Genomic DNA, 20,095 nt, shown 5'->3' with positions numbered 1-20,095 from the left:
TCTCTGAGACCTAACTCTCACCCTCTCTAACTCAGGCTCCCTCACAAACTCTCTCACTCAGGCTCCCACTCACCCTCTCTAATTGTGACCTCGCTCTCACTCTCTCTGTGCCCTCACTCTCACCCTCTCTCACTCGGGTTCCCTCACAACCTCTTTCACTCAGACCCCAACACACCCTCACTCACTCAGGCTCCCTCACAACCTCTCTCACTCAGGTTCCCTCACAACCTCTGTCACTCAGGCTCCCTCTCACCCTCCCTCATTCTGGCCTCGCTCTCACCCTCCGTGCGACATCACTCTCACCGTCTCTCACTCAGGCACCCGGACAACTTCTCTCACTTGGGCTCCCTCACAACCTCTCTCACTCAAGCTCCCTCACAACCTCTTTCACTCAGGCTCCCTCTCACGCTCTCTCATTGTGTCCTCACTCGGGCTCCCTCACAAACTCCTAACTCAGGCTCCCACTCACCTCCCTCACTCAGGCTCCTTCACAACCTCTCTCACTCAGTCTTCCTCACAACCTCTCTCCCTCAGGCTCACACTCACCCTCTCTCGCTCAGGCTCCCTCACGACCTCTCTCACTCAGGGTCCCCTTCCCTATTGTAACCTCGCTTTCACCCTCCCTCACTCAGACTCCCTCACACCCCCTATCACTCAGAATCCATCACAAACTCTCTCACTCAGGCTCCCTCTCACCCTCTCTCATTGTGACCTCACTCTCACTCTCTCTGTGACCTAACTCTCACCCTCTCTCACTCGGGCTCCCTCACAACTTCTCTCACTCAGGTTCCCTCACAACCTCTCTCACTCAGGCTCCCTCACAACCTCTCTCACTCAGGCTCCCTCACAACCTCTCTCACTCACACACCCTCACAACCTCTCTCACTCAGCCTCCCTCACAACCTCTCTCAGGCTCACTCTCACCCTCCCTCATTGTGACCTCGCTCTCACCCTCTCTCACTCGGGCTCCCTCACAACCTCTCTCACTCAGAATCCAACACACCCTCCCTCACTCAGGCTCCCTCACAACCTCGCTCACTCAGGCTCCCTCTAACCCTCCCTCATTCTGACCTAACTCTCACTCTCCGTGTGACATCACGATCATCCTCTCTTTCTCAGGCAGCCGGACAACCTCTGTCACTTGGGCTCCCTCACAACCTCTCTCACTCAGGCTCCCACTCACCCTCCCTCACTCAACCTCCCTCACAACCTCCCTCTATCAGGCTCCCTGACAACCTCTCTCACTCGGGCTCATTCACAACCTCTGTCACACAGGCTCCCTCACAACCTCTCTCACTCAGGCACCCTCACAACCTCTCTCCCTCAGGCTCCCTCACGACCTCTCTCATTCAGGGTCACCTTCCCTATTGTAACATCGCTTTCACCCTCCCTCACTCAGGCTCCCTCACACCCCCTATCACTCAGGCTCCCTCTCACCCTCTCTCATTTTGATCTCGCTCTCACTCTTTCTGTGACCTCACTCTCACCCTCTCTCACTCGGGCTCCCTCACAACCTCGCTCACTCGGGCTCCCTCACGACCTCCCTCACTCAGGCTCCCTCACGACCTCTCTCACTCAGGCTCCCTCACATCCCCTCTCACTCAGACTCCATCACAACCTCTCTCACTCAGGCTCCCTCTCACCCTCTCTCATTTTGATCTCGCTCTCACTCTTTCTGTGACCTCACTCTCACCCTCTCTCACTCGGGCTCCCTCACAACCTCGCTCACTCATGCTTCCTCGCAACCTCTCTCACTCAGGCTCCCTCTAACCCTCCCTCATTGTGACCTCACTCTCACCCTCCGTGTGACATCATTCTCACCCTCTCTTACTCAGGCACCCGGACAACCTCTGTCACTTGGGCTCCCTCACAACCTCTCTCACTCAGGCTCCCACTCACTCTCCCTCACTCAAGCTCCCTCACAACCTCTCTCACTCAGCCTGCCTGTCACCCTCCCTCACTCAGGCTCCCTCAGACCTCTCTCACTCAGACTCCCTCTCACGCTCTCTCCCTCAGGCTCCCTGACAACCTTTGTCACTCGGGCTCCTTCACAACCTCTGTCACACAGGCTCCCTCACAACCTCTCTCACTCAGGCTCCATCTCACCCTCCCTCACAACTTCTCTCACTCAGGCTCCCTCAAAAGCTCTCTCACTCAGGTTCCCTCACCACCTCTCTCACTCAGACTCCATCACAACCTCTCTCACTCAGGCTCCCTCTCACCCCCTATCACTCAGACTCCCTCACAACCTCTCTCACTCAGGCTCCCTCTAACCCTCCCTCATTCTGACCTCACTCTCCGTGTGACATCATTCTCACCCTCTCTTACTCAGGCACCCGGACAACCTCTGTCACTTGGGCTCCCTTACGACCTCTGTCACTCAGGCTCCCTCTTACCTTCCCTATTGTGACCTCGCTTTCACCCTCCCTCACTCAGGCTCCCTCTAACCCTCCCTCATTCTGACCTAACTCTCACCCTCTGTGTGACATCACGATCACCCTCTCTTTCTCAGGCACCCGGACAACCTCTGTCACTTGGGCTCCCTCACAACCTCTCTCACTCAGGCTCCCACTCACCCTCCCTCACTCAGCCTCCCTGACAACCTTTCTCACTCGGGCTCCTTCACAACCTCTGTCACACAGGCTCCCTCACAACCTCTCTCACTCAGGCTCCCTCTCACCCTCTCTCATTTTGATCTCGCTCTCACTCTTTCTGTGACCTCACTCTCACCCTCTCTCACTCGGGCTCCCTCACAACCTCGCTTACTCAGGCTCCCTCACAACCTCTCTCACTTTGGTTCGCTCACAACCTCTCTCACTCAGGCACCCTCACAACCTCTCTCACTCAGGCTCCCTCACGACCTCTCTCACTCAGGGTCACCTTCCCTATTGTAACCTCGCTTTCACCCTCCCTCACTCAGGCTCCCTCACACCCCCTATCATTCAGACTCCATCACAACCTCTCTGACTCAGGCTCCCTCACAACCTCTCTCACTCAGTCTCCTTAACAACTTCTCTCACTCAGGCTTCCTCACAATCTCTCTCACTCAGACTCCCTCACAACTTCTCTCACTGAGGCTCCCTATCACAGTCCCTATTGTGACCTCCCTCTCACTCTCCCTCACTCAGGATCCCTCACAACCTCTCTCTCTCAGGGTCCCTCACAACCTCTTTCACTCAGACTCCCTCACAACCTGTCTCACTCAAGATCCCTCTCAACCTCCCTCACTGTGATCTCGCTCTCACCCTCCCTCACTCAGGATCCCTCACAACCTCTATCACTCAGACTCCCTCACAACCTCTCTCACACAGGCTCCCTCACAACCTCTCTCACTCAGGCTCCCTCTCACCCTCTCTCATTGTGACCTCGCTCTCACTCTCTCTGTGACCTCGCTCTCACTCTCTCTGTGACCTCACTCTCACCCTGTCTCACTCGGGCTCTCTCACAACCTCTTTCACTCAGACTCCAACACACCCTGCCTCACTCAGGCTCCCTCACAACCTATCTCACTCAGGCTCCCTCTAACCCTCCCTCATTGTGACCTCACTCTCACCCTCCATGTGACATCATTCTCACCCTCTCTTACTCAGGCACCCGGACAACCTCTGTCACTTGGGCTCCCTCACAACCGCTCTCAGTCAGGCTCCCACTCACCCTCCCTCACTCAAGCTCCCTCACAACCTCTCTCACTCAGCCTCCCTGTTACCCTCCCTCACTCAGGCTCCCTCAGACCTCTCTCACTCAGACTCCCTCTCACGCTCTCTCCCTCAGGCTCCCTCACAACCGCTCTCACTCAGGCTCCCTAACAACCTCTCTCACTCAGGCTCCCTCACAACCTCTCTCCCTCAGGCTCACACTCACCCTCTCTCGCTCAGGATCCCTCAAAACGTCTCTCACTCAGTCTTCCTCACATCCTCTCTCACTCAGGGTCCCTCACAACCTCTCTCCCTCAGGCTCACACTCACCCTCTCTCGCTCAGGCTCCCTCACAACCTCGCTCACTCAGGCTCCCTCACAACCTCTCTCACTCAGGCTCCCTCTAACCCTCCCTCATTCTGACCTCACTCTCACCCTCCGTGTGACGTCACTCTCACCCTCTCTTACTCAGGCACCCCGACAACCTCTGTCACTTCGGCTCCCTCACAACCTCTCTCATTTAGGCTCCCACTCACCCTCCCTCACTCAAGCTCCCTCACAACCTCTCTCACTCAGGCTCCCTCACAACCTCCCTCATTCAGGCTCCTTCACAACCTCTGTCACACAGGCTCCCTCACAGCCTCTCTCACTCAGGCTTCATCTCACCCTCTCTCACTCAGGCTCCCTATCACCCTCCCTATTGTGACCTCACTCTCACCCTCCCTCACTCAGGCTCCCTCACAACCTGTCTCACTCTGGTTTGCTCACAACCTCTCTCACTCAGGCACCCTCACAACCTCTCTCACTCAGGCTCCCTCACGACCTCTCTCACTCAGGGTCACCTTCCCTATTGTAACCTCGCTTTCACCCTCCCTCACTCAGGCTCCCTCACACCCCCTATCATTCAGACTCCATCACAACCTCTCTGACTCAGGCTCCCTCACAACCTCTCTCACTCAGTCTCCTTAACAACTTCTCTCACTCAGGCTTCCTCACAATCTCTCTCACTCAGACTCCCTCACAACTTCTCTCACTGAGGCTCCCTATCACAGTCCCTATTGTGACCTCCCTCTCACTCTCCCTCACTCAGGATCCCTCACAACCTCTCTCTCTCAGGGTCCCTCACAACCTCTTTCACTCAGACTCCCTCACAACCTGTCTCACTCAAGATCCCTCTCAACCTCCCTCATTGTGATCTCGCTCTCACCCTCCCTCACTCAGGATCCCTCACAACCTCTATCACTCAGACTCCCTCACAACCTCTCTCACACAGGCTCCCTCACAACCTCTCTCACTCAGGCTCCCTCACAACCTCTCTCACTTAGGCTCTCTCACAACCTCTCTCACTCAGGCTCAATCACAACCTCTCACACTCAGGCTCCATCACAACCTCTCTCACTCAGCCTCCCTCTCACCTTCCCTCATTGTGACCTTGCTCTCACCCTCTCTGTGACCTCTTTCTCTCCCTCTCTCACTCTGGCTCGCTCTCACCCCCCTCACTCAGGGTCCCACTCACCCTCTTTCACTCAGACTTCCTCACAACCTCTCTTACTCCGGCTCCCTCACAACCTCTCTCACTCAGGCTCGTACTCACCCTCCCTCACTCAGGCTCCCTCACAACCTCTCTCACTCATGCTCCCTCTCACCCTCCCTCACTTGGGCTGCCTCTTACCTTCCTCACTCAGTCTTCCTCTCACCCTCCCTCCCTTGGATTTCTTTCCCACCCTTCTTGCTGCCCTCCTGACTCAGCATATTTTAAAATTCATCCATGTTTCTATAGGTAGCATAGAGTCTTATCCACTGCACCACCAGGGAAATCCCCAATATGTTCTATTTTTTCCCCTTACTTTGCTTCACTGGATAGAACTTCCAATACAATGTTGAATCGACGTGGTGAGTTTAGACATCCTTGCCTGGTTGCTGATATGAAGGAAAGCTTTCCACGTTTCACTGTTATGCAGGTTGGTAACTATGTGTATTTCATAGATGCATTTTATTAGTTTTCTTCCTACTTCATTGAAAGCTGTTACCATGAGCAGGTGTTGAATGTTCTCAAATGCTTTTTCTGCCTTAATGAGCTGGTCATATGATTTTTCCATTTTAATTCCTTAATGTGATGATATATACTGATTGAGTTTTGAATGCGAAACCAAACTCACAATCCTGGGAAAAGTACTTCTTGGTCATGATGTGTTATATTTTTATGTATTACTGGATTCTATTTTCCAGTATATTTTTTTAACATCTTTATTGGAGTATAATTGCTTTACAATGGTGTGTTGGTTTCTGCTTTATAACTATCGTCCAATATTTTCTTAATAATTTTTGTGTTTAAAAGGGATATTGATCTGTACTTTTCTCTGCTTGTAATATGTTGGTCAGAGTTTCGTATCAGGGTTATGTCGGCCCACTAAAAAGAGTAGGGAACATTTTCACCTCCTCTATGTTCTGGAAGAGATGGTGTAAATTAGAATTATTTCTTCTATAAATGTTTGATCTACCTTCCCCAGAGAAGCCATCTTGACCTGGATCTTTCTTTGTGGGAAAGTTCTTTATTACAATTTAATTTTTTTTAACAGTTAAGCGATCATTCAGATTTTTTTTTCAGATTTTTTATTTCTTTTTGTATCCATTTCACTGAGTTGTGATTTTCAAGGAATTTGTTACTTTCTTCTAGGTTGTGAAACTTATTAGCATATAATATTGAATATTTTAACACCTCCTTTCAGTAGACAAAAAAGTACATGAAACATGAGTAAGGATATAGAATATTTAAGCAACACTGTCAACAAACTGTCCTAATTGATATTTATAGACACATTCTATTCAAGTAGTTATGAAATATACATTGCATATAGTCCACATGCTGGACCATAAAATAACTCTCAAAAATCACGTTAAATTAGGTATTAATAAAGATAAGCTCTTTTTCACACCCATTAGGGTAGATACTATTTTTAAAAACCCAGAAAATAACAAGTGTTGGCAAGGATGTAGAGAAATTGGACCCTCATACATTGCTGGTGTGAATGTAAAATGATGCCGCCTCTGGGGAAAACATTATGACAGTTCCTCAAAAAATTTAACATAGAATTACTATATCCAGCAATTCCACTTCTGAGTATACGTCCAAAGCAATTGAAAGCAGGGTTTCAAGAGATAGTTTTACACCTGTGTGCCAGTAGCAATAGCTAAAAGTTAGAAGTAACCCAGATGTCCAGCAACAGATGACAGATAAACAAAATGTGGTCTCTGCAGACAACGGAATATTGTTCAGCCTTAAAAAGGAAGGAAATTCTGATGCATGCGACAACATGGATGAACCTTATGAACCTTATGAACCTTATGAACATTATGCTCAGTGAAATAGGCAGTCACAAAAAGACAAATACTGTATAATTCCACCTATATGTGGTACCTAGAGCAGTCAAATTCATAGAGACAGAAAGTAGAAAGGTGGTTGCCAGGTGCTCAGGGAGAGAGGAATGGGGAGTTAGTGTTTGTTGGGGACAGAGTTTCAGTTTTGGAAAATGAAAAGAGTTCTAGAGATGGATGGGGGTGATTGTTGCACAACAATGTGAATGTACTTATGCCACTGAACAACAATGGTTAAGAAGATAATATCTGTTATGTGTATTTACTGTGATGAAAAAGAAAATTAAAAAGCTATCCAGAAAATCTCAAAAATATTTGAAAATCAAACCACCTACTTTTAAATAAGCAATGAACAATGGGAAGTAAAATGAACAGGGGAAGTTTCAAAATATTTTCAACTGGATGAGAGTGAAAACACAGCAGTTCATAATTTGTGGGAAGCCCAGAAACCAGTGCTTGTGGGAAATTAGTAGCTCTTATGATGGTTAATTTTTATGTGTCAGCTTGACTGGGTCCCAGGGGCGCCCAGACATTTGGTCAAACAACGTCCTGGGTCTCTGCGTGAGGGTGTTTGTGGATGAGATTAACGCCTGAATCGGTAGACTGAGTAAAGTGAATTGCCCTCCCTAATGCGGTCCAGTCAGCTGAAGACCCGAATAGAACAAAAAGGCTGAGTAAGAGGGAATTTCCTTGGCCTGAGTGCTGAGCTGAGACTTGGGTCCTCTCCTGCCCTTGGGCTGGAACTTAGCCCATTGGTTCTGCCGGTTCTCAGGCCTTCGGACTTGGGCTGGACCACAGCATTGGCCCTCCTGGGTCTCCGGCTTGCTGACCACAGATGTTGGGATTTGTAAGCCTCATTAACCATGTGAATCATTCCTTATAATAAATCTCTTGAGGGACTTCCCAGGCGGTCCAGTGGTTAAGACTTTGCCTTCCAATGCAGGGGGTGCGAGTTCGATCCCTGATGGGGGAACTAAGATCCCATATGCCTCGTGGCCAGAAAACCAAAACATAAGACAGAAGCAATATTGTAACAAATTCAATAAAGACTTAAAAAAAAAAATGGTCCACATCAAAAAAAATCTTTAAAAATAAATGAATAAATAAATACGTAAATAAATAAATAAATCTCTTGAAACGTACACATGCATGAACATTCTCTTGAAACGTACACATGCATGAACATCCTATTCTGGTTCTCTGGAGAACCCTGATTAATACAACTCTAAGCAGTTGTGTCAGGAAAGAGTAAAGGTGCACAATCAGCTCCCTCAGGACAGAAAGGAAGTCGAGGTGACTTGGCCAAGGCCACAGTGGAGGATCCAGGACTGGGGTGCAGACCACCAGGCTCGGAGTGGCGTCGGGGCCTCACCCTCAAGCTGAGCTGTGTCTCGGCATCCCCTCGTCCCGCAGGCCTGTGTCAGGAGTGTAGAGGACAAGCAGTGGGGCAAGGGCCGTGTCAGGGTCATCCTCAGTGGTGCTCCCGAGGGGAGAGTTTAGGTCGACGGATGGAGGGAAGCTTTGGGAAGGCAGATCCTGGATTGAGTGGGGCAGAAGGAGGAAGCAGCCAGCTTAGGTGGTGATGAATCCTTCATCCCTGGAGGTGCTATAGCTTGTCTCTGCTCACAGTCAAAACCTATCATTCATGTTCGAACCAGGATTCCATGGACACTTTTCGAGAAGCTAGCATGTTCTGCCTAATCTATCATGTTTCTTTAAAAAATGATTATTATTCACAATTTTCCGATCATTGGTCTAAAGACCATGAAGCTATTTTAAGCAGGAACGTGGTGCATTTCCCTGACTGAAAAGAAATAATTACTATGTATAAAATAACCAACAAGATCCTACTGTATAGCACGGGGAACTATATTCAATATCTTATAAAACATATAATGGAAAAGAATCTGAAGATATATATATATATCTATGTGAGCCACTTTGCTATACACCTGAAACATTGTAAATCAACTATACTTCAATAAAAAATATAAATACATGAATAAACAAGATCAGATTTTTTAAAAGAGAAATAATTAAACCAACTAACAAAATGCTCTTGTCCTTGGGTGTGTGGAGCGTTCTAACCTCACCTCGATCGCAGCCCCCAAATACAGGAACATGCACTGGGGCCAAGGTCTCGGTCAGACACAGTGGCGTCATGGGGCACCTCACTCTGCGTCTCTGGGTCTCAGTGTCCTCGCCTGTAAGATGAGAGTGAGCATAAAAGCGTGCAATTGCTGGGTCTCTTGAAAACACTTTCCCAATTCCTGTGTCTTGTGCTTTGATATTTAGTGAGGATGGAAAGATCACAGTTGACAATGGCATCTGGAAAGCTAACAGCTGAGGTGCAGGCAGGGTGTCATTTTCTTCTGCCCAGGAAGAAAAGAACCTGATATTTGAAGCCCAAGTTTCTCAGGATGTCAACTCTTTAGCATCCAAATGCAGCCCATTTTTGCTGAAAGACACACACAGTTCTGTGCCAGGCGAATGTCTCATCCCACCTCAGGGATGAAAATTGGCATTGGAAAACAACAGAGCACTTCGCAGCAGCTCCTTTTAAATCTCTTTTAATGACTAATATCCTCATTTTGGGGTGTCCCTGAACTGACCTGAGCAAAATCAAACTGAGACTAATTAGTGTGGAAGAGATAACACAGATGGGTCCAGTTCCTGTTCTCATGGACACCTCACACTCAAAGTAAGAAAGAAACAGGAAAATAATTCTCATTTTTAAAAAAACATGTCAGGACTTTCCTGGTGGTCCAGTGGTTAAGACTCCGTGCTCCCAATGCAGAGCGCCCGGGTTCAATCCCTGGTCAGGGAACTAGATCCCACACGCCACAACTAAGAGCCCGCATGCTGCAACTGAAAAAAAAAAAAAAAAAGCTTCCGCATGCCACAGCTAAAGATCTCGCATGCCACAACTAAGACCCAGTGCAGCCAAAATAAATAAATAAATATTTTTCAAAAAACAACAAAAAAACCCCACATGTCATTAGAAATATCCTTAGCACTGGACTGGATGTCAGGAGAACTGGGTTTTTAGTGTTATTCTACCAACCAAGTGATCATGTGACCTTTTAGAAGCCACTGGCCTTGCTCAGTTTCCAGATCTGTGAAATGGGGTTGGTTTTACTTGCCTACTATGAAATAATAGGAAATGTGTAATTGGTCTCTGCCCCCAGTTCATGGCATAGAGCTCCTAAAGCCCTTTTAATTTCCTAAATGATAAAAGTACTAGGAGCATCATTAGTTCTAATATTTGGTCCTTAACCCTGGATCCTTACACAGAGCTCTTAAATCCCTTGGGATTCCCTGGCTGATAGGAGGGTCTTTTGTTCTAATGAAGTGAAGAGAAGTTGGATTTAGTGTCACAAACTTATCTTTTTTCCATGAGATAATAATGGTAGGAGAGAAAGTAAGAAATCTCAAATAAAGATGATTTCTGCTGTTGGGACCCAGGGCAGGCCACCCCCAAATATGCCTTAATGGCATAGTAACTATTTTGAATTAAAGTTACTTAAGAGATAGCTGATACAAGAGGGGCACTGTGACCCTCCTGTCTTCCTGAAAGCAGGAAATAAATCTCTCATGTGAAAGGTCCACTCTCTGCACTTGGAGGTAGAAGGACACCCTTATTGCCAGAAACAGGGAATTCAGGGCCGTGAGTCTATACAAACAACCTGTTACTTCTTTAATTTTACCACCCCAAACCCAAACCCTGTTTAGAGTCTTCCCTAATTAAGTACCCAAAGCCTAAGTTTCTTTTTCCTGTCAATTCCTCTCAAATTTATTGTTTCTTTGTCTAAAAAATATAAAAGCTGCTTGCTTTGGCCACTTCTTAGGTCCCTATGAACCTAAGGGACCTAAGGTTCATGAATTTCTAGGTTTCATAAATTTCTATGAAACCTCTATGAGCACGAATTAAAATTTATTTCTTTTTCTCCTGTTCATGTGTCTTGTGTCAATTTTATTATTAGTTTCCCTCCGGACACTGCCTTTCTCAATCCTACAAGAAGCATTCAGGGCCCACAGGATAAAAATGGCAGGAAAGACACCCTCCCCCCAGTTAATTAAATCTTGAGCTCATTTAAGTTTCTTATGGGTGCAAAACCACAAAACCTAAATTATCCAGTCAAGTCAGGTTATGACTCAAGGACATTATAGTTTGTCACAGTCTAATGTGTACCTTTGTGATGCAAATGTTGTGATATTGTCAACAGTTTAGCTAAACTTACCTGGCTGATCGGTTAAATGATTAAGTAAGCCTGCTCCGTGGGCAGGGAGACTGGAGCATCACACAGAAAGTCGCCCTTCCTCTGACAGGCGTCTCAGGTGGAGGGCAGACAATCTGAGGGCTGCTGCAAGGCTGACAGAATAACTGTGGCTCCCCCTTCAGTGAACATATGGGAAGTTATGGAAAAAACAAAATTCCTCTTGATCACTGCGTTGGCGAAGCTGTGCGTGAAATGAGTTTCCTAACGTGTATTGGTTTCTTGGGTGTGAATTTTTTTTTATGTATAATGTAAAGCTGGCTGGGGTGTACAAAAGGGAGTGGTGGGAACTGTGGCAAACAGGGGAGGTCACGAATCCTTCTTTTAAAAGTGGCTGCCACTCATCTCCAGCATGTCATTGCCGTGTGGAAATATGAGCCCAGTGTTGCCAGCACTTCTGATGTTTTGAAAGAAATTATAAATCTAGATTTTATATAAAATAGCCTGATTTTTAAATATTGGGAAACAATTCAAATTAAAGAAATCTGGGTAGTGTTTTTTGTCCGATGGTTAGTAGGGCCTCCTTGTGGAGTGAATACTTGACCACTTACTGTGCTAAGCACTGTCCTAATGCTACATGTGTTATTAATGGAATCTTTGTGCCTTAGATACCATGAGGAGCTCCATGTTATCAATGAAGGTGTAACTAACTAACTTCTCAGGGCCACGCAGCCAGTAGGGAGCAGAGCCAGCCTCTGACCGGCATTTGTAAAGGCCTCAAAGCCAGCTGTGCCCAAGGTGGGCAGGGGGGCCGCCTGCAGCATGAGGGTGCATTGTCCACAGAGATTTTGAAAACAGTAACAAGATGGACTGAAGCTTGTCTGATTTTTATGACCATCACACACAGGCAGTATTAAATAATGTCAGTGATAAAATACATACTGTGTATTTATTATTTAGCACACAGGGATAAAATAACAAATCCCTGCAAACTTCTGTAGGTTTAAGTTCTAAAGAATTGCTGTGGCTACTGTTAAGGGGTTTTTTAAATTTTTTTTTTTTTTTTAACTGTGGTGAAATTCACATAACATAAAGTTTACCATCTTAATCATTTTTAAGTGTTCAGTTCATTAGCATTAAGTATGTGTGTGTGTATATATATATATATATATATATATATATATATATATTTAAATTGGAGTATAGTTGCTTTACAATGTTGTGTTAGTTTCTGCTGTACGGCAAAGTGAATCAGCCACACATATACATATATCCCCTCTTCCTTGGATTTCCTTCCCATTTAGGTCACCACAGAGCATTGAGTAGACTTCCCTGTCATTAGCGTTACATATATTAACATTATTTTACAATCAATCTCCAGGCATTTCATCTTGCAAAACAGAAACCCCATACCCGTTAAATACCACCTCTCATTCCCCCTCCCCTAGCCCTTGGCAGCTGTAGGGGAGGAATATTTTTCCTCTACCCTTCTAGGTTCTTTTGGCTGGTCTATTCATTAAATTGACATATGACAGGTTAACAGGAGAAAAACAAATTTATTGTCATACTTATGGGAGCCTCACATAGACATGAGAGGTTCCAAGACAGTCAGGCAATGGAGGCTTGTGTGCCGGCTGAGCTAAGGTGAAGGGCTAGGGCTCTGGGGCTCCAGGGGGAGGAAGACAAGTCACAGGAAGCTGGGAAGAGCAAGTGCTCGGTGAACACAGGTTTGTCAGGCCCTGCAGGACGATAGAGTCAGGCCCTGCTAAACGCCCAGCTCACCACGCCAGCCCACACTCTGTGGTTATCTCTGGTGGCAGCTCTCTTCCCGGACCATGCCTTCTAATTCTTTTAGGCAGTTAAGGGAGGTACACAGCTCTTCCTGAGTCTTTTGGGCCATGACTGTCTTCAGTTCAGAATGATCCACATGCGAGAGTGGCCCGTTTTGGGGTGGCATATTCTGCTCCCCTTCCCAGCTACCGTCTGACTTTCTGTCTCTATGAATCTGACTGCTCTAGGGACCTCATATAAGTAGAATTTTTTTCCATTTGTCTTTTTGTGACTGGCTTATTTCACTGAGCATAATATCCTCAAGGTTCATCCATATCGTATCATGTGTCAGTACTCTCTTCTTCAAGGCTGAATAATATTCCATTGTGTATATACATCACATTTTGTTTATCCATTCATCTGTTGATGGATGCTTGGGTTGCTTCTATCTTTTGGCTGTTGTGAACAGTGCTGCTATGAACATATCTCTTTGAGTCCCTGCTTTCAATTGTTTGGGTTCCATAAGTGGAATTACTGGATCATATGGTAATTATATATTTTTTTGAGGAACCTCCATACTGTTTTCCATAGTGGCTGCACCATTTTACATTCCCACCAGCAGTGCACAAGGGATCCTATTTCGCCACATCTTCATCATGTTTTCTGGTTTTGCCTTTTTTTAAAAAAAATAGTAGCCATCATGATGGGTGTGAGATGAGATCTCATGCAAAAATCATTTGCATTTCCCTAATGATTATGATGTTGAACATCTTTTCATGTACCTATTGGCCATTTGTATATCTTTGGAGAAATCTATTCAAGTCCTTTGCCCATTTTTTTTTTTAAATCAGGTTATTTATATTGGTGTCGTGGAGTTGTAGGAGTTCTTTCTATATTTGGATATTAGCCCCTTATCAGATATGTGACTTGCAAATGTTTTCTCCCGTTCCACAGGTGGCCTTCTAACTCTATTGATTGCATCCTTTGATGCATAGAAGTTTTGAAGTTTGATGTGGTACTATTTATCTATTTTTACTTTGGTTGCCTGTGCACTGTTGAATTTTAATAACATATAAACATTAAAATTACACATATTAAAAATGTATGCTTTAACACACAATGTACTCTACATGGATGTTAATTCTGAAAACTCTTAGTTACACAGTCGGCCCCATACATATGGATTTGTGTTTGTTTCCAGAGTAACTTTTGGAATCCTGTGAATTTGCGTCAGACACAGTTCTTGTCTCCAGCCCCCACCACGGTACACATTTCTGTTCCTAAACAGTAGATTCGAAATGATCAATGATGGCACCGTGATTGTCAAGACAGAGAAAACAACTCGTGTTATTGTTATTCAGCCATCCTATGAACCCACTTATGATTCTTACCTGGTTTAAATTTTAAGACAGTGAAACAGTGCAAACTGTAAGGGGTAATATTTTTGTTGCTTAAGTGCAAATCTTACCTTCTACTTGAACTATTTTACTGAATTTTCATATTAGATTAAGAATAAAAATTTCTTTTTTGTTGCTATTCTCATTTATTAAATGGACCAGTACACTCTGATATTATTTATTATTGCAACAGGCCAATAGGTCAGTATAAGTTTTTTAAAAATACATTAATGTCATTAAAAATTATTAATCTATTACCTTTCCCTTTTTGGCTATTAATATTTATTTTTTTTATTAAAAACTTGCTTTTGCTGGCTTGATTGTATATACAAAGCTCAATCAAACAAGTTTTAAAAAGTTATTTTTTCCCAGCCATTATTATGTTGCATTTAATGTTTGTTTTTTTTTTTTTTGCCACACCACATGGCTTGTGGGATTTAGTTCCCCGACCAGGGATTGAACATTGAACCCAGGCCCATGGCAGTGAAAGCGCCCAGTCCTGACCACTGGACCGCCAGGGAACTCCCTCATTTAATGTTTATTACAGGAAATAATTTTTTCTTATAAAGGAGTATTAAATCTTCCTCCCTAAGGGGTTTGATGAGCTAGGTACGACACTGGAGGTATGAAATAGCCAGGTGTGTCCAGACTGGAGGAGAGGGCCTGGGAGATAGGAGGAAGAGGTGATGCTGTGTGGGAAGTCGGGACACCGGGAAGGGCCTGAGGACCATGGAAGGAGTTTGGACTCTTCTGCCAAAGGCATCTGGGAGGCTCTGGAGGGTGGGCCAGGGGCGCGTGTGCTGCGTTGTGTGGACGCCTCTGGCACCAGTGTGAGCTACCTGGCGGGGAGGTGGGGGTGGGGGCCATTTGGGGAGCCAGGGGTGGGACGTACCCTCCTCCAGTTCTGGTGGCCTAGTGATGTCTGAGGACTCCTGTGTGTCCCTCCAGGGCTGCTGGTGTCAGGCTTAGCCGGCTGGGGTAACACACGTGCCGGAACTTCTAAGGGGGCCTGACGGTATGAAGCTGCAATCAGCTTATCCTGCAGCCACTGTCCCATAGCGATGCCTTTGGGGACGAAGGGAGTAGGTGGGTGAGGGTGAGGGGTTCAGTGGTCCAGGGGCAGCTAACTGGCCAAAGCAGTCCCTGACTCCGGCAGAGGATGGACATGGCAAGTGGAAGAAAACCGTCCTGAGTAAGAGTAAAAGCACAAATAGAAAATAGATCCTGTGAGCACGCAGCATGTCTGCGCATTGATAGAAAGCAGCGATTTCTGTAATTAAATGGCGCCATTATCTTACACAAGATGAAGTTTTGGAAAGCATTCTGCCAGGGCTGAAACTGTTCCAATGCTCCCAGACTTTTTTTTTATCTTTTATTTCCCCAAATGTCGAGGTTTCCAGCCCGGAGACAGTGCTGAAGGCCCACAGAGGGAACCCCTTTCCTCAGTCCCCAGGGACCGTGACCAGACGGTAGCTGCAGCCTTGTGCAGCAGGGAAACCACTGCTGCTGGGCTGGGTCCTGCATATGGGGGTGTGCTGGGTGTGAGTGAGGGTGCTCTAAAGAAAAACTTTCACTCCAGCAGAAAGGGGCAACACAGACAATGCCAGGAGGGAAAGAGCGCTGAAGGGGGAACCTGGACATTAAAAGCTCATTTCAAGCCATTGCAGTGTGTGAACCTTACGTGGATCCTGATTCTGAAAATACAAACTGTGAAAAAAAAGCTATGATGTTTATGAGACAGTTGGAAGTTTGAACTCTGGATATTTTATGACTGAGGAATTACTGTTCATATTTTAGATGCGATAATAGTATTGTGGTTAGAGTGTACATCTAAAACGGTCCTTATCTTTTAGAGATAGGATGTCTCAGATCTGTTGCAAAATGATACAGGTGAGGGCTGGGGTTGGCTGCAGGCGCATGGTCATGGGACTGGACGGTCATGCCTGGGGCTTCATTATACTATTCTATCAACTACTGTGAATGCTTGAGCTTCTCCACTGCACAATTTTAAAAATATATTTGTTGCAAAAAGATGGTAGATAGGTTCTAATATGACAACATGCCACTAGGAATAGTTCCTTGCCTTTGAAATTCCTTCTCAACCCTTATTCGCTCAAGAAGAAAGGCCCCTATCGTCCAGTGCTTGGTCCTCTCCCGCTGAATGGTGAGAACAGGCCTTGGGCTCTGAGCCTTTGGCAGGAAACAGTGTCTCCTTGTAACTTAATGGCATCCCTTTGTTTCGTTGTATTTATTTTATGGCTACTTCTATTTTGGCAACAGATACTGTTTTTCTACTTACCAGAGTGACAAAGTTTCCTTTTTAAATATATGTAAACACTTTGATTTAAAGACAAATAGGAAATAACAGCACAGATGGTACTCAGATACTGTAAGGTTTTTCCGAGTGGTAGGAAATGCCGAGCGTGGAAGTCACCGAGAGAAGTCATTTTCCTATCTCATTTTATTTATCAGGTAGACGAATCTGGGGTCCCTTCATCCCCGAGGGTCTCTGTGCCTGGGGCAGCATGGCCTTCTCAGGCCATGCCCACTGTCTCCTTGAATCTCAGATAAAGCACTTGATACCCAGAGAAGGCGCCCAAAGGCAGGGAAGGAGGGTGCTGCATGGACCCCGGGGCCCTGACATGGTCCCTTACCAGGTTCACTGGCAAGTGAAAACGGGAGGGGGGACAGAGTTAAGGACAATATAAAGGGAAACATCTCAAATGGGAAAATGTTCTATCCATCATTTTGTTGCTTCCCATTCGTAGTTTTTTGCTAGGGAAATTTCCTGACTGCCTTAAATTAAGCATACAGGTGGTCAGCAAGCTGTGTCCACCAGGATTACTTTGTTAGGCCTGTTTGTATGTTTGCTTTTTTGTTTGTGTAATTAAACTTTTTTCTTTTTAGATAACTGTAGATTCACATGCAGTTTTAAGACATAGAGGGCTTCCCTGATGGCGCAGTGGTTGAGAATCCGCCTGCCAATGCAGGGGACATGGGTTCGAGCCCTGGTCTGGGAAGATCCCACGCAACTAAGCCCGTGCGCCACAACTACTGAGCCTGAGAAGCCCGCACACTGCAACGAAGAGTAGCCCCCGCTCTCCGCAACTAGAGAAAGCTGGTGCGCAGCAACGAAGACCCGACGCAGCCAAATACAAATAAATAAATAAAATTGATTCTTTAAAAAAAAAAAAAAAGACATAGAGACATATTCAAGACATACAGAGAGACTCATGCACCCTTTTCCCAGTTTCCCCCAATGGTGACTGCTTGCAAAACTATAGGACACACAGGGAACTATATTCAATATCTTGTAATAACCTATAATGGAATAGAACCTGAAAAAATATATATATAAATGAACCACTTTGCTGTACACCTGAAATTAACACAACATTGTAAATCAACTACAATTAAACAACAAAAAAACCCATAGGACAACATTGCAACCAGGATTTACCATAGACACAGTCAAGACATAGAACATTTCCAGCTGCACAAAGATTTCACATGTTGTCCTTTTATAGCCACATCACCCCCCACCCCTACCCCGTCTGGCCCTCACCCCCTGTCAATCACTCACCTGTTCTCCAGTTCTATAACGCTGCTTTTCAAAAACGTTGTATGAATGGAATTATGCCGTACGTAACCTTTTGCGATTGGCTTTTTTTCCACTCAGCATAGTTTCCTGCAGATTTGAGTTGTCCAGTGTGTCAGCAGTTTGTTCCTTTATTGCCGAGTAGCATTCCACGGTGTGGATGCACCCAGTCTGTTTAACCATCACCTGTGGAAGGACCTCTATGCTGGTTTCAGTTTTGGGTTATTATGAATAAAGCTGCTTTGAACATTTTATGTATGGGCTTTTGTGTAAACATACGTTTTCATTTTCCTGGGATAAATGGCCAAGAGTGTGGATGTTTGTTTTTAATAAATCAATTGCATTCATTTACAATTGAGTTGTTTCATCTACAAATCCACATTACTGATTTCTTCTCAATAATCAGAAGATCTGGAATGATGGGGCCATAGGGACTCATGAGCCTAACAGGCCAGATGGGCCTAAGATCCCTGATACCCTGCCTAGTCCTCTGTATTTATTTACCTGCTGGGCAAGGCTCCTGGTTTGCCAATTTAAGTGGGCAAAATTGGAACATGATAAGTTATATCATGAATTTTAACTGTATACACACAGGTATCTGCTTGTATATGCATAAAATCTGTCTGGAAGTATACACAAGCAGAAAGCACTGGTTGCTCTGGGAAGGGTACTGGGTGAGGGGCAGTAAGGGGGTGTCACTTTTACTGTGAGCCCTTTTGAGCCTTTTTTAGCTTAAACCATCTGTTATTTACTAAAAAATGAATCAATAAAATATGCAAGCAAGAACACTAAAAGTTCCTCACAGATAACCTGCTCTGAGGCTGCTTTGTCCATACAACTCTTGTTTCTTTAGACAAGAGAACCCATTGGAATTTCCCCACCCAGGGAAGAGCCCAGCTCCAAGAGGTCTCTGGTTTGGGGCCTTTAGGCTTTGAGGGTGATCCCCAAACACCCCTGCTCACCATCCAAAAGCTGGATGACCCCTGAGGGGCACGCTCAGACCATCTGGGCCTCTCTGAAGCCTAGTGAGGTGTCTATGCCCAGCACAGGGGCCACCTCCTCCAAGAAGCCTTTCCCAGCCTGATTGAAATTCAGCTTCTCCCTCCCTCATCAGGCAGAGGCATCCATTTGCCTATCCGGTTACAATCCAGGGCACACTTCACACAGGCTGGGCCCCTGTGCACTTACCCCGCCTCTTCCTGACTTCCCACTAGGCTGGGCCCTCCCCGAAGCAGATTAACATCTTAAAGGCACTGGTGCACCGGGTACCTGCAGAGCTCACCCCCTCCTGTAATTCGTGACAAAGACTACTACAAACCTAGGGCACAACCTGTAAAGTGAATTTAAGATCTAAGATTTCTGCACGCACAATTCAGTGACGCTGAACGTTCCCCCCCCCCTCTCTCTCGCTGGTGGGGGCGGTGGAGGGGTAGGATGTGCTCTGGCAGCTCTGGCCTTAAATCTGCCCTTTGGGTAACCTCCTCACGGCTTCCGCAAGACAGTGGGTGCAGCGCAGAGAAGAAGGACTTTGGGATCTGAGAGCCTCAGTGTTGCCCTTCGTGGCTGCGTGGTCTTCAGGCCAACTCACCCTGTTTCCTCCTGGAGAACTGGGGATCATGACGCCTCCCTGGCAAGGCTTGGAGGAGGCTGAAGGGGGAGGGAGCACCCACAGGGCCCCCAGGGCTTCAGCAGGTCGCTTGCCCTTGCGGAACTGGGCCCCTCTTCTGGATGCCTGGGCCAGGATGCGCTCCGCATTCCAGATTTCCTGGGGGCCTGTTCCTTTGTGTGTTGATGGTCTGAGCTCAAGGTCTCGGGAGCCTGGCGGACTTGTTTGTTGGGCCCTGGCCAGGGTCATTGGCCAGAGACGCTGAACAGGGCCGAAAGAATGGCTGCGGGACGGCTGAGAGGCTCCACATCCGCGTGCAGTGCCGCCCGAGAGTTTGAAACCAGGGGTACGAGTGTGGAGGCCAGAAAACCGTGCAGGGTTTCCCGCGTGGTCGAGGGGCGCCACCGCCGCAGGGCGCCTCATCCCTTCTCCCCCGCCCACGGTGACTCGGGCGCGCGCCCCATCCCACTCACCCAGGCCCGCGTGGCCCCGGGTGC

General features: G+C 46.5%; 1 long non-coding RNA gene across 1 annotated transcript in view; it reads left to right on the top strand.

Annotated features, from left to right (window-relative positions):
- Nucleotides 1-17,662, top strand: part of LOC309607126 — an 80,501-nt gene extending 62,839 nt beyond the window's left edge. The window contains exons 3-4 of the long non-coding RNA XR_014232262.1: nt 5,500-5,596; nt 17,302-17,662. This is a non-coding gene — a long non-coding RNA (uncharacterized lncRNA). The remainder of the gene's footprint in view (nt 1-5,499; nt 5,597-17,301) is intronic.
- The last annotated feature ends 2,433 nt before the right edge of the window (nt 17,663-20,095 follow it).

Source organism: Balaenoptera borealis (assembly GCF_965194805.1).
Source record: "Balaenoptera borealis genome assembly, chromosome: 12".
Lineage (NCBI taxonomy): Eukaryota > Metazoa > Chordata > Mammalia > Artiodactyla > Balaenopteridae > Balaenoptera > Balaenoptera borealis.
Note: the sequence above shows the minus strand (reverse complement) of the source record. Positions and strands in the feature narration are given on the sequence as shown.